Below are 15,146 nucleotides of genomic sequence, written 5' to 3' on the forward strand. Positions count from 1 at the left end.
GATTGAAACAAATCCATTCACTTCCTCTCCTTCTCTCTTCACAGCTTCCGTCTTCGCACCCAAGCTTGGTAAGCTTAGCTTCCTCTGTTAGACGTTGTCCATTTCAAGGCATCTCCAGATCTGGATCAACTGAAGGAAGATGTGTTGCTGTGCTTCCCTGCCTGTTCCTTAAAACGACTTTAAGTCTAAACATAAATTCACTTTTTAAAATTAATTTAAAAACTTAGTAGAGAATTCAAAAGATACAAAACCCTGTCCCAGTCACTGGGTTTTCTCCACACAGGCTGCCACTGTCACCACCTTTCCCATAGCTCATGGACTCTTGATGGCATTTGCCAATTCAAACAAAGAAGAAGTCAATGTGAATAGTTCTGTTTCTCCTGTGACTTTAAGCTACTTAAAACCCAGGCGGGCGCAGTGGCTCGCACCTGTAATCCCAGCACTTTGGGAGGCGAAGGCTGGCAGATCACCTGAGGTCAGGAGTTTTGAGACCAGCCTGACCAACATGGAGAAACCCCATCTCTACCAAAAATACAAAATTAGCCAGGTGTGGTGGTCCATGTCTGTAATCCCAGCTACTTCGGATGCTGAGGCAGGAGAATCACTTGAACCCGGGAGGCAGAGGTTGCAGTGAGCTTTGATCACGCCATTGCACTGCAGCCTGGGCAACGAGAGTGAAACTCCGTCTCAAAAAAACAAAAAAAGAGAGAGAGAGACAGGAAGAGAAAGAATTGCTTCTATTAATTCTCTTCACCTAGGTTCACTTGGTACCATCATCAGTTCTCCTCATTTGCATGATCTGTTCTTTCTCTCACTATTACCGAGTGTTCCAGTCCCTGCGTATTGGTAAAATGAGAGGTGGGTTTCTCATTCATTTGTGTTTGCTGAAGAGTCAAAGGCTCAAGATTTTACCTTCCCTGGCACTATTTTCTTTCAGTATCTGACTGACTCTCTGGTGCCAACGATTGAGAATACTGGCAAGAAATGAGCTGGTGAGAGTGTGCCATCTGTTTCTAAAACTTCGTTCAAAAAGTTACATGCAGTTTACAAATATAATGTCTCAAAATATACTCAGAGGCAGCTGTGTTGGTGCTCTAGAGTGTCAGAGCCGTAAAGAGGTAAAAGGCTCAGAATTCAGCCAAATCCCAGCTGCGTCTTCCCCCAGCCACCAGACTTGGAAAGGCTGCGGGCTGCTCCGAGCTGCGTCTGTGTTGAGCTCTGCCTCTCAGCGTTTCTGAGGCTACTGAGCTAATGAATGCAAATGTCTACTATAGTCAGCGGGGCGCAGTGGCTCATACCTGTAGTCCCAGCACTTTGGGGGCCTAGGCGGGTGGATTGCTTGAGCTCAGGAGTTTGAAACTAGCCTGGCCAACATGGTGAAACCCTGTCTCTAATAAAAATACAAACAATTATTGTATTTTTTTGTATTTGTATTAGAGAATCAAAATACAGGGGTGGTGGCACACACCTATAGTCCAGCTACTCAGGAGGCTGAGGCAGGAGAATCACTTGAACCTGGGAGGTGAAGGTTGTGGTGAGCCGAAATCGCTCCACTTCACTCCAGCCTCGGGGAGAGAGACCCTGTCTCAAAAAAAGAAAAAGAAAAGAAAAGAAAAATGAGCTGGGCATTTTGTCTCTCTGGTATAAAAACTAAGGCCGGGCTGTGGCTCACGCCTGTAATCCCAGCTCTTTGGGAGGCAGAGGCAGGCAGATCATGGTCAAGAGATTGAGACCATCCTGGCCAACATGGTGAAACCCATCTCTACTAAATATAGAAAAATTAGCCAGGCATGGTGGCAGGTGCCTGTAATCCCAGCTACTGAGGAGGCTGAGGCAGGAAAATCGCTTGAACCTGGGAGGCAGAGTTTGCAGTGAGCCAAGATCGCGCCACTGCACTCTAGCCTGGCGACAGAGCGAGACTCTATTGAAAGCCGCCCAGAAGCACAGTCCTGTTCTTTTCCCTGCAGCCTGGCCTTGCGTAGGGCTGAGCTGCTGGACCAGGTGCTCTGAGTGAAGAGGGCGCACCCACAGCCTGTGTCCCTTGGCTCCCTGCCTCTGCAGCTGCACCTCCAGGTGGAATTTACCCGGAATGATCGCTTTCCTCCCCGCCCCAACCCTGGCCGCTCCCAGGTCCTCCTGTCATTTCACCTTTCCTCTGGTTCACAGAACCCTTGAATGATAATCTGCTTTTATTTTCCTGAACTTCTGAACTCTTCCTGAGTCTTTAACCTCCGGTTGTTGGCAATCAGCCTTGGATTTCTTTATCTGCCGTTGGCCTGGCTGAAGCTTTTGCCAGCAGAGAATGGGAGAATTTTCACTGTGGTTCTGTCTCACGTGTAATCACACTTACCTGCCACGCTGTCTGTGTTTCCTCCCTTTTCTCTCCTTCCTTTACAGCTGAGCCAACATTTCCTCTCTTATGGGTGCTTCCACGCCAGGATCCTTTTTCCTTTGTGTTCTGGACTGCCCTATCTGGCACTCCCCACCCATCTCTTCTAGGCTGATGCTGGGCAAAATGAAATGGTCTTTCTTTTCTTTCCTTTTTTTTTTTTTGAGACAGAGTTTCGCTCTGTCGCCAGGCTCGAGTGCAGTGGCACGACATCAGCTCACTGCAACCTCCGCGTCTCAGGTTCAAGAAATTCTCCTGCCTCAGCCTCCCGAGTAGCTGGGACTAACAGGCACGCACCACCATGCCCAGTTAATTATTGTATTTTTAATAAAGATGGGGTTTCACAATATTGCCCAGGATGGTCTCAGTCTCTTGACTTCGTGATCCACCCACCTCAGCCTCCCAAAATGCTGAGATCACAGGCATGAACCACCACACACAGCCTTTTCCTTTTTTTTTTTTTGAGATGGAATCTCATTCTGTCACCAGGCTGCAGTGCAGTGGCGCGATCTTGGCTCACTGCAACCTCTGCCTCCCGGATTCAAGCAATTCTCCTGCCTCAGCCCCCTGAGTAGCTGAGACTACAGGCGTATGCCACCATGCCCAGCTAATTTTTTGTATTTTTAATAGAGATGGGGTTTCAGATCTGCTGACCTTGTGATCTGCCCGCCTCAGCCTCCCAAAGTGCTGGGATTACAGGAGTGAGCCACCACACCCAGCCTTTTTTTTTTTTTTTTTTTGTATTTTTACTAGAGACGGGGTTTCACCATATTGGCCAGACTGGTCATGAACTCCTGACCTTGTGATCCACCTGCCTCAGCTTCCCAAAGTGCTGGGATTAGAGGTGTGAGTCACCACATCCGGCAAATGAAATGGTCTTCAGTCCCACAAATGACAGAGATCCCATCTCCCCAACTCCTCCAAGGAATTCCGAGTCACCTCGTCAGTGTCAGGAGTCCCAAGTTCAAGTGCTGGGAAACCTTGTTTGTAGGCCGAGTAACTGCCCAGCTCAGCTCAGTAACCCGGTAACCTGGCTCTGCTCCCCAAGGTGGAAGGCTCACTCCACCACCTCCCCATGTGCAAGCCTACATTCTTCTGTCCACACTCCAGTTCAGCTGTGTATTTTACTTGGCTGGCACTGCTTCATCCTTTTAGCCGTACTAAAATGGCACCTTTCATAACCACTTCATGTCTCGTTGAAGACGCACACGTGTTTGTTTCTTGTCCTGCTTGGAGTGGTGCAATTGCAAGATTAAGTCAGAGGCTCCCTATTTTTATCCCCATATGTTTTCTAAGATGTGTCATGAATTCTCGCCCTTAGTAATACACTTTTTCTAGGAACCTAAATTTCAAAAATTGTGTCTTTTGGGATTACAGTGGGGAGATTTCTGTCATCTCAATTCTCCTCACAACGTTTTTGCCTTGGAATATTTTTCAGATGATTAAATGTCTTTTTATTTATTTATTTATTTATTTGCTTATTTTTGAGATAGAGTTTCACTCCTGTTGCCCAGGCTGGAGTGTAATGGCAAGATCTTGGCTCGCTGCAACCTCCACCTCCAGGGTTCGTTCAATTCTCCTGCCTCAGCCTCCCGAGTAGCTGAGATTATAGGCATACACCACCACGCCTGGCTACTTTATATTTTTAGTAGAGACAGGGTTTCATCATGTTGGTCAGGCTGGTCTTGAACTCCTGACCTAAGGTGATCCAACTGCCTCAGCCTCCCAAGTGCTGGGATTACAGGTGTGAGCCACTGCACCCAGCCTATTTATTTATTTTTGAGGCAGGGTCTCCCTCTGTCACCCAGGCTGGAGTGCAGTGGCACGACCTCGGCTCACTACAGCCTCTGTCTCCAGGGTTCAAGCGATTCTCCTCCCTCAGCCTCCCGAGTAGCTGGAATTACAGGAGCATGCCACCACGCCTAGCTAATTTTTGTACTTTTAGTAGAGACAGGGTTTCACCATGTTGGCCAGGTTGGTTTTAAACTCCTGATCTCAGGTGAATCACCCTCCTTGGCCTCCCAAAGTGCTGGGATTACAAGCGTTAGCCACTGCACCCGGGCTTTATTTTATTTTACTTTTTTGGGTCTTGCTCTGTAACTCAGGCTGGAGTGCAGTGGCATGATCACAGCTCACTGCAGCCTCAAACTCCTGGGCTCAAGGGATCCTCCCACCTCCTGCCTCCCAAAGCACTGAGATTACAGGCATGAGCTGCCACACCTGGTCCATATGTCCTTTCTCAATGATGGGTGATCGGTTATCTGCAAATCAGCCAACAACTGTGTAAGTCCCTTTTTGTTCAGAAGTTTCGTTTTTATCTTACAGAAAATGAGAGACATTGATACAGGAGTTGAGAAGAAATCGCTTAGGCAGATAGTGAGGGTATGGGAGGCCTCGGTAAGGCTTTTCTTTTTAAGGAAAAGCAGTTCCAAATCACTTTCTAACAAAGAGCAGCCTATAAAGTCTGCAGACACGATAAGCAAGCTGGGAGCTTGCACTGGTGAATGCTGGCGGGAACTAGGAGCTAGACATGTTGAAGATGGCGGCTCCATCTTCCCTTCTCTGCCAGCCACGTGTACACTAAGGAGCAGACAAGATGGCACCCGCCAAGGGGAAAATTCATTTGCTTAATAAGATTAGGGTAGGGCGACCAGCTTTCCCCCGCACTACGTAAATGTCACACCTGATGAAACCGATCTGTGAGCCCTACCTAAATCAGAACCCCCTCCTCATGATGGACTGTCAAATCCAGCCCATCCACTGCCAGCTAGCTCGGAAGAACCCTCTCTATACAGAGAGACAACTGTTCTCTTCTCTTTGCCTCTGCCTATTAAACCTCTGCTTCCAAACTCCTCGTGTGTGTCCCTATCCTAAATATTCCTGGTGTGTGAGAACGAACCCCGGGTATATACCCCAAACAGGGTAGCCGCTTCCACATCAGTAACAGTAGCTCTTTGGACCTCTGGCCCCTCTCAGGAAGCACACTTCTTCCTCTCTTCTCCCAAGTCCCACCTCAAGATCAGACTGTTTTCTACTCTTTTTTCTGCTCTGAGTCTGTAACTAGAACTCATTAGTACAAAGCTGATCCTAGCTCATTCTTGTTAGTCTGTCAGTCAGCCATTGACTAATGGGTATTTACTAAGCAATTCTAAGTTGACATTCATCACAAAAATATCCTTGGCAATTCCTGTGATTCCAAGGTATTGAATTAAGGTGTCAGGAAGCACCCCAGCCTCCAATGGTAAAATGCAGAGAACTCCTCTAAGCTGTCCTACCATACTGTAAGATACACGGTGTCAGAGGAAAACTTTTCCTCCACCCTCTTAAGTACAGTACCTGGGGGCCTGCAAATTAAACTAACAAAAGACAGATTCGCAGGAGAAAAGGGGAATGGGAATGACTACTATTGGGGGCAGAGTTTCTTTTGGAGGGATGACAAAAATGTTCTAGGATTATATGGTGGTGATGGTGGCACATCCTTGGTATATACCGAAAACCACTGAACTGTGCACTTTGAAAGGGTGAATTTTATGATATATGTATTATATCTCAAAAATTTTAAGATATATCTTAAAAGTTGACATATATATCTCAAAATATGTATATTTCTTAAAATTTCATATATATATCTTAAAATTATGTATATATCAAAAATTTCATGATAATGTATTATATCTCAAAAGTAATCACAGGGTATAAATTACCTTGATCGGCTTCTTTTCCGAGAGCAAACATTAACTGGGAGGAAAAAGTAAAGTCTCCCGAGCGTGGTTGCTCACACCTGTAATCCCAGCACTTTGGGAGGCCAAGGCGGGCGGATCACCTGAGGTCAGGAGTTCGAGACCAGCCTGACCAACACAGAGAAACCCCATTCTCTACAAAATTAGCTGGGTGTGGTGGTGCATGCCTGTAATTTCAGCTGTTGGGAGGCTGAGGCAGGAGAATCGCTTGAACCTGGGAGGTGGAGGTTGCGGGTGAGCTGAGATCTCGCCATTGCACTACAGTCTGGGCAACAAAAGTGAAACTCCATCTCAAAAAAAAAGAAGAAAGTAAAGTGAAAACAGTGGGAGGTCACAGGAGCCCCAAGGGAGAGCAGGGAGGTCCAACGAGGAGAAGATGGACTTACCTTATGCTTCTCTCCACCTTTCTCTTTACAGGCCATTTTTTCCTGCCCACCTTTCTTCTCTTATTGTCAAAGCAAGGAGACCTCAGTCCCAGGAGATAAAGTAACAAAAATCAACATTCTTTGTCCTAAAAGTTGTTTCAGGCAGGGCGCGGTGGCTCACGCCTGTAATCGCAACACATCCGGGATGCCGAGGTGGGCAGATCACTTAAAGCTGTGAGTTCAAGACCAGCCTGGGCAACATGGTGAAACCCTGTCTCTACTAAAAGATACAAAAATTCACCAGGCATAGTGGTGGGCACGTGTATTCCCAGCTACTTGGGAGGTTGAGGCACAAGAATTGCTTGAACCTGGGAGGCAGAAGTTGCAGTGAGCCAAAATCGCACCACTGCACTACAGCCTGAGTAACAAAGTAAGACTGCGTGTCAAAAAAAAAAAAGAAGAAGAAAGAAAGAAAGAGAGAGAGGAAGGCAGGAAGGCCGGAAGGCAGGAAGGAAGGAACGAACGAACGAACGAACGAATGAATGAAGGAAAAGAAAAAATTGTTCCAGGCACCAAAACCCAGAAACTGGACTTTTGAAAAGTTGCAACCAACAAAATATGTCTATGCTTTTCTTACAGCTAAGAAAGGGAAAAGATAAGAGAAATCCTGGCCTCAAGAAGAAGTGCTTAGTCGTCAAAAAATTATTGAAAGCACGTGGTTTCAACTCCATTGCCTGGGTCTGCACGCCAGTCCCAAGATGACCCCCGATAAGATGAGCATGTTTGCATGAAACAGGTTCCTCTAAGCCCGGCAGATCGGATAGCTGTTTGCTTCTGTCGCGCTGTGAGCTTGGGAAGGGAACTCGGGAATTTAATACTCACAGAGCATCCCCAGGAGAGAGCCCAGCTCAGATCAGGTGACTTCAAACCTGGCTGGAATAATTACACACCTTCATTTCATAACAAAAAGAGATACCCGTTCAGTAACCTTAGAGGGGGATTTGACGTTTAAATTGTTAACAGACTTTGGATCAGAGAAATATTTGACAGGGAAAAGCAGACATTCTTCGGATGAGCTTTGTGGTGGGTTGGAAGTTCTGAAGAAGCTCACAGTTTCATTAAAGGCATGCCAACCTCCCTCCCACACACCTGGAGGGAGCAATCATCTGCACTGGTGAGAGAAAGGGCTCCTGACTTAGGATCATGGCTCGTGGTACAATTATGCGGCGCTGATACAAAAAAAAAAAAAGCCACAGGGATTAATATGGGGGACTGTAAAATGATTTTATAGAGGCGTGTAAGAAGAAATATTTCAGAGCAGGTTAAGAGGGGACCAGGTATTCGAAGCCTGTTTAATAAGAGGACAAGCAGAGCATGGAGGCTGCTTCTGTCTGGGAGAGGAAAGCAGCCCAAAGACGAAATGAAGATGCGGGAGCCAAGACAGGAGTGCGGAGAACGTCAGCCCGAAGACGCAGCGAAAAGTTTGGAACTAGTGAATCGGAATGGCGCAGGGTGCTGAAACTGTCTCTCGCTAAAGAGTCTGAGAAGTAGTCACCGTCAACATACATCATCTGCAGGCTTGGCACAGTAGCTCACGCCTAAAACGCCAGAACTTTGGGAGGCCAAGGTGGGAGGATTGCTTGAGCCCAGGAGTTTGAGATCAGCCTGGGCAACATAGCAAGACCCTATCTCTACAAAAAAATTTAAAAATTAGCCAGGCATGGTGGCTCACACCTGTAGTCCCAGCCATTCAGGAGGGTGATGTGGGAGGGTCGCTTGAGCCTGGGAGATCAAGGTTGCAGTGAGCTATGATCCTACCACTGCACTCCAGCCTGGGAAATGGAGCAAGACCCTGTCTCTTAAAAACAAACAAACAATAACAACAACAACAAAATGGCCAGATGCAGTGGCTCACGCCTGTAATCCCAGCACTTTGGGAGGACAAGGCAAGTGGATCACCTGAGGTCAGGAGTTCGAAACCAGCCTGGCCAACATGGTGAAACCCCGCCTCTGCTAAAAATACAAAAATTAGCCAGGCATGGTGGCGCATGCCTGTAATCCCAGCATTTTGGGAGGCCAAGACAAGTGGATCACCTGAGGTCAGGAGCTCGAAACCAGCCTGGCCAACATGGTGAAACCTTGCCTCTGCTAAAAATACAAAAATTAGCCAGGCATGGTGGCGCACGCCTGTAATCCCAGCTCCTCAGGAGGCTGAAGCAGGAGAATTGCTTGAACTTGGGAGGCAGAGGCTCCAGTGAGCCAAGACTGCATCATTGCACTTCAGCCTGGGTGACAGAGCAAGACTCCATCTTAAAAACACACACATACACACACACACACACACACACACACACACGCAGCAACTCAACTAGAATTCCAAGCAACAAACAAACACAAGACCAAACTATCTCCTGGCCTAGACCCCAAGTGTCTCCCCTGATCCCTGCCTGGAGTATTTGCTGGGAACACTCATGCACACTCAGTCAGCTTTCATCTTTGCATAACAGAGTCCATTTAACTCTAACCTGACTGTACTGCCAGCTAAGCCTTTTCCCGGACAGGCTGTCTTCTAACATCTCGGCCTTCGTATTAACCCAACTGCACCTTCTACTCATTGCCATTCTTTTCCCTGTAACTTCCTGGTGAATTCTCGGGTTCTGCTTGGGGCTCCCCTGTGCTGTGGAATTTCTGAGGCTTTGCCATCCAGTACAATTGCCACTAGGCACATACAGCTACTGAGCACTCGAGATGTGCCTAGGTGTAAAATACACATCATACTTAAAACACCTAATGAGACGTTTGTAATCATTTAAAAAATTTTAGTTATAAGGTTGAAATGAGACTATTTTGAGTGTATTGGATTAAATAAAATATATGATTAAAACTAATTTCATCTGTTTCTTTTTATTTTTTCAATGTGGCTGTTAAAACATTTTATTTTAATACTTTAAGTATTTCTTACATTTCAACTTTTTTAATTTGTTTATTTTTGAGATGGAGTCTCGCTCTGTCGCTGAAGCTGGAGTGCAATGGCGCAATCTCAGCTCACTGCAACCTCCGCCTCGTGGGTTCAAGCGATTCTCCTGCCTCAGCCTCCTAAGTACCTGGGATTACAGATGCCCACCACCACGTCTAGCTAATTTTTGTATTTTTACTAGAAGCGGGGTTTCACCATGTTGGCCGGGTTGATCTCTAACTCCTGACCTCATGATCCACCAGCCTCAGCCTCCCAAAGTGCTGGGATTTCAGGCATGAGCCACCACACCTGGCCTCAATTTTTTTCTTTTAGAAACTGGTCTCATTCTGTCACACAGGCTGCCAGGCTGAAGTGCAATGGCATCACTGTAGCTGACTACAGCCTCTATCTCATGAGCTGAAGCCATCCTCCCAAGTCAGCCTCCTGAGTAGTTAGGATCACAGGCACACACTGCATGCTTGGCTAATTTTAAATTTTTTTTTTTCTGTAAAGAGGAGGTTCCAGTATGTTGCCCAAGCTTGTCTTGAACTCCTGGCCTCAAGTGATCCTCCCACCTTGCCCTCCTGAAGTGCTGGGATTAAAGGCATGAGTCACTGAGACTGGCAGTTTCTTCATTTTCACATTATAGTCTTAGTACTCTGAAACTGGTAAAAACGAATACTCTTGACTGTATTACAGTTGTCATTGGCCTGTTGCAAATACTGTATATTGCTATTTGTAGTGCCTGGAATACTATTAATATATCCGATATGTTTACAAGTCTCTTCACTTCCCAGCAGCAGCACAGCATAGCGGAAAAGCAGGCTAGCCCTCCCTCCAGCTGTGCGACCTCAGAGAGGTGGTCCACCCTCTCTGATCTTCCCAATAGCTATGAAATTGGACTGATCACTACAGAACCAGCTTGGTAAGGTTGTTGGTGAGTATAAAACAAGTGCCTGGATCATAGTGGATGCTCAATACACATTTGACATAACATTGGCAGCTGGATGTTTGGTTCCTAATCAAGAATATGACTTGGGGGTATTGGATTAGACACCTTTCAAATCTCAGTTTCTGTGGTTCTCTGGGATACAATGAAATGATAAAATGTACTTCCATTTTGGTTTTGCTAAAACCACTGCACATTGGACAGCTACCTGAAGGATGCTTTTGCTGGTCTTCACCATATTACAGCTATCAGAAAAATGAGGGACCTCTTTGCAGAGGCTCCATTGAATTTGTTTCAATGCATTACCCTCTTTGGGAAGCGTACTTCTGGGTGGACGTCCACTAAATAGGACTCCAAGCAGATCAAGGGAATTAATGGACATGATTTTGTTTTGGAACCCCATAAAGGAGAATAAACAGACAACCAGATATTATGTGAAAAATGGTCTGTGGTCATAAGTGTTTGGAAACCCTGCCTCCCTATTATAACCTCCTCCTAGAGATGCATAACACACTTCAGTGTATTAATAGGTCAGAGCAATTTTGTCTAATAGAAATATGATCTCTAGGCTGGGCGTGGTGGCTCATGCCTGTAATCCCAGCACTTTGGGAGGCCAAGGTGGGCGGATCACCTGAGATCAGGAGTTCGAGACAAGCCTGGCCAACATAGTGAAACCCCATCTCTACTGAAAAAAAAAAAAAAAAAAGTTAGCCAGGCATGGTGGTGAATGCTTGTAGTCCCAGCTACTGAGGAGGCTGAGGCAGGAGAATCACTTGAACCTGGGAGGTGGAGGTTGCAGTGAGCCTAGATTGTGCCACTGCACTCCAGCTTGGGCAATAGAGTGAGACTACTTTTCAAAAAGAAAAAAGAAATATAATCTCTGTTCCATAGAAATATAATGTGAGCCACAGCTGAATGTAAAATTTCTGACATAGGATCATCTAGATACCCATCAACAGTGGATTGGGTAAAGAAAATATGATATATACACCATGGAATACTATGCAGCCATCAAAAAGAACAAGATCACGTCCTTTGCAGCAACAAGGTTGCATCTGGAGGCCATTATCCTAAGCAAATTAACACAGAAACAGAAAATCAAATACTGCATGTTCTCACTTATAAGTGGAAGCTGAACATTTCATACACATAAACATAAAGACAGGAACAAGGCCAGGCACAGTGCCTCATGCCTGTAATTCCAGCATTTTGGGAGGCCGAGGTGGGCAGATCACAAGGTCAGGAGTTTGAGTCTAGCCTGACCAAAATGGGGAAACCCCATCACTACTAAAAATACAAAAACTAGCCAGGCGTGGTGGCAAGTGCCTGTAATCCCAGCTACTTTGGAGGCTGAGGCATGAGAATTGCTTGATCCCGGGAGGTGGAGGTTGTAGTGAGTCAAGATTGCGCCACTGCACTCCAGCCTGGACAAGAGTGAGACCCTGTATCAAAAAACAAAAAAAAAGAGACAGGAACAGTAGATACTAGGGACTCCAAAAGAGGGAAAGGAGGGAGGAGGCAAGGAGACAATGGCTGAAACACCACCCACTGGATGCTATGCTCAGTACCTGGGTGTAGGATCCATCGTACCCCAAACCTCAGCATCATGGAAATATACCAAACTTGAACATGTACATCCTGAATCTAAAATAAAAGTTGAAGACAGAGTTGAGACTCTGTCTGAAAATAAATAAATTAATTAATTAATTAATTTTTTAAAATTAAAAAACGTTGAGCTTTTCTGGTCCTAGGGCCAACGAGCAGCAGGGAGAATAGTGTTATATTCAGCTGTGGTTTCTGTAGTGACGCCTGGCACTCCCGCAACATTTAATGTTTTGAGGGTGTTTAGCTCTGTTAATTCCTGCCTTTTGCAGGGTATGGAGAAGGAAACATTAGCACAGAGCTGATGAGCTGCTCCTCCTCCCCTGCGCCAGATCGCAGACTCTCGTTAACAGGATCCTGACTCAGAGCATTGGGTTATGCTGCCTCCTACCGGCCAAAGTGGGGATATGCACAAGCCCCACAGGTCTTATCTGACTTAATTACACAGACCTTTTTTTTTTTTTTTTTTTTTTTTTTTTTTTTTTTTTAATGAATGAGAGGCTTTTATGTCATCCAGGCTGGCCTCAAATGCGTAGCCTCGCCTCCTCAAGCCCCAGGACAACTGGCCTGAGCCACCTCGGCTCCCAATACATAGACTCTTAAAGGGCGGGGAGGGGAATCTCGTTGAAATACGTTTACAGTCCCCAGATTGGGAAACACCATTCTAAATCACTCAAGTGACAAAGTTCACACAGCAAGAAAGCCTCAAATTCTAAGAGGTGCTTTTCATGGGAGATCTTACGAGGCACGGGCATTCTCTTTGTTCTCAGGATTACATACTTTGTGAATTCTCCGCCATAAACCTAGCAGTCATGGTGACCTTTTGTCAGTCACCTGCCTACTTGGCTTTTGGTGCTGTTTATAACTCCATTCTTACAGAAACACACTCTTTCCCCAGGTTCTGTGAAACTGTACTTATTTCTCTCCTTTACCTCATATAAGTTTCTGTCTTTTCCCACCTAAAACGGGAGGATATCATTGCTGCGTCTCAACACTCTGTCCTTTACACTTCGTTCTTGTTGTTTTTTTGAGACAGGATCTTGCTCTGTCACCCAGGCTGCAATGCAGTGAGTGACACACTCCCAGCTCACTGCAACCTTGACCTCCTGGGATCAAGTGATTCTCCCACCTCAGCCTTCCAATAGCTGTGACTATCGGTGCATACCACTATGTCTAGCTAATTTAAACTTTTTTTTTTTTTTTTTTTGTAGAGATGTGGTTTTTCTATGTTGCCCAGAACTCCTGGATTCAAGTGATTCCCCGCCTCAACCTCCCAAAAGGTTGGAATTACAGGCATGAGCCATCAGGCCCGGTCTTAACATTCTTTCTTTAAAAAAAAAAAAAAAAAAAAAAAAATGATGGGGTCTCCCTGTGTTGTCCAGGCTGGTCTTGAACTCTTGAACTCAAGCAATCCTCCCAACTCAGCCTCCCAAAATACTGGGATTATAGGCATGACTGCCTAGCCTTTCTTAGCTTTTTTAAAGAAATAAAATGTGGGCTGGGCGCAGAGGTTCACCCCTGCAATCCCAGCACTTTGGGAGGCTGAGGCAGTCGGATCACCTGAGGTCAGGAGATCCAGACCATTCTGGCCAACATGGTGAAACCCCGTGACTACTAAAAATACAAAAATTAGCCAGGCATGGTGGCGGGCGCCTGTAGTCTCAGCTACTCAGGAGGCTGAGGCAGGAGAATTGCATGAACCCAGGAGAGGGAGGTTGCAGGTTGCAGTGAGCTGAGATCATGCCACTGCACTCCAGCCTGTGCAATAGAACAAGATTCTGTCTCAAAAAAATTAAATTAATTAATTAATTAAAATAAAATAAAATGTTATAGAGTTCAAGCATTGTCCCCACTTGTGGCTTTTTTCCTCTCCCTCCCAGAAATCAGAACATCCTGCATTTTATGTGACTCCTTCTCATTGTGGTCCTGGAGAAACACATTCACTAAATATGTATGTATGTATATATTTTTTTAAGACAGAGTGTTGCTCTTGTTGCCCAGACTGGAGTGCAATGGTGCCATCTCGGCTCACCACAACCTCTGCCTCCCAGGTTCAAGGGATTCTCCTGCCTCAGACTCCTGAGTAGCTGGGATTACAGGCATGCGCCACCACGCCCAGCTGATTTTATATTTTTAGTAGAGACAGGGTTTCTCCATGTTGGTCAGGCTGGTCTCGAACTCCTGACCTCAGGTGATCCACCTGCCTCGGCCTCCTAAAGTGCTGGGATTACAGGCATGAGCCACTGCGGCTGGCCTATTATTAAGTGTCTTTAAATTTCACGAAGGGCATCATATAATGCATTTTATCTTGCACTTGTTCTATTCACTTAACACTATGCTTTTTTATTGTAGCAAAATATACACAGCATAAAATTTACCATTTTGACCATAAGTGTACAGCTCACTAGCGTAAAGTACATTCACACCATTGTGCAACTATCACCACCACCATCCTCCACAACTATTTCATCATCCCAAAATGAAACTCCAAATTCATTAAACAGCTTCCTTAACATTATGTGTGGTGTTTGTTTTCGAGATGGAGTTTTGCTCTTGTCACCCAGGCTACAGTGCAGCGGCCAGATCTCGGCTCACTGCAACCTCCACCTCCCGGGTTCAAGTGACTCTCCTAGCTCAGCCTCCTGAGTAGCTGGGATTACAGGTGCCCACCACCACGCCCAGCTAATTTTTGCATTTTTAGAAGAGACGGGGTTTTCATGTTGACCAGGCTGGTCTCGAACCCCTGACCTCGTGATCCACCGGCCTCGGCCTCCCAAAGTGCTGGGATTACAAGTGTGAGCCACCTCACCCGGCCCTTAACAGTATGTTTTAAGATTCCTTTATGCTGATACATTTAGAGTGGCTCCATAATTTTAACTGCTATATAGTATTCTGTGATATGAACGTGCAACATTTATTTTTTCCACTCCTTTTTCAATGAGAATTTATTTCCAATTTTTTGCTATTACAAACATCCTTGTATATGTCTCTCTGTGCACAAACATCCACCTAGAAGTGGCACTAATGAATCAGGGATCTATGTGTCTTCGCCTCTACTAGAAAGCACCCAATTGCCCTCCAAAACAGCTTCACAAATTTACTAATTAACTGTAAATTAGTAAAGGGCTCCAGCGATCCTGGAGAA

The sequence above is a fragment of the Aotus nancymaae genome, unplaced genomic scaffold (genome assembly GCF_030222135.1).
Source record: "Aotus nancymaae isolate 86718 unplaced genomic scaffold, 86718_ANA_hifiasm-v0.15.2.pri h1tg000077l, whole genome shotgun sequence".
Lineage (NCBI taxonomy): Eukaryota > Metazoa > Chordata > Mammalia > Primates > Aotidae > Aotus > Aotus nancymaae.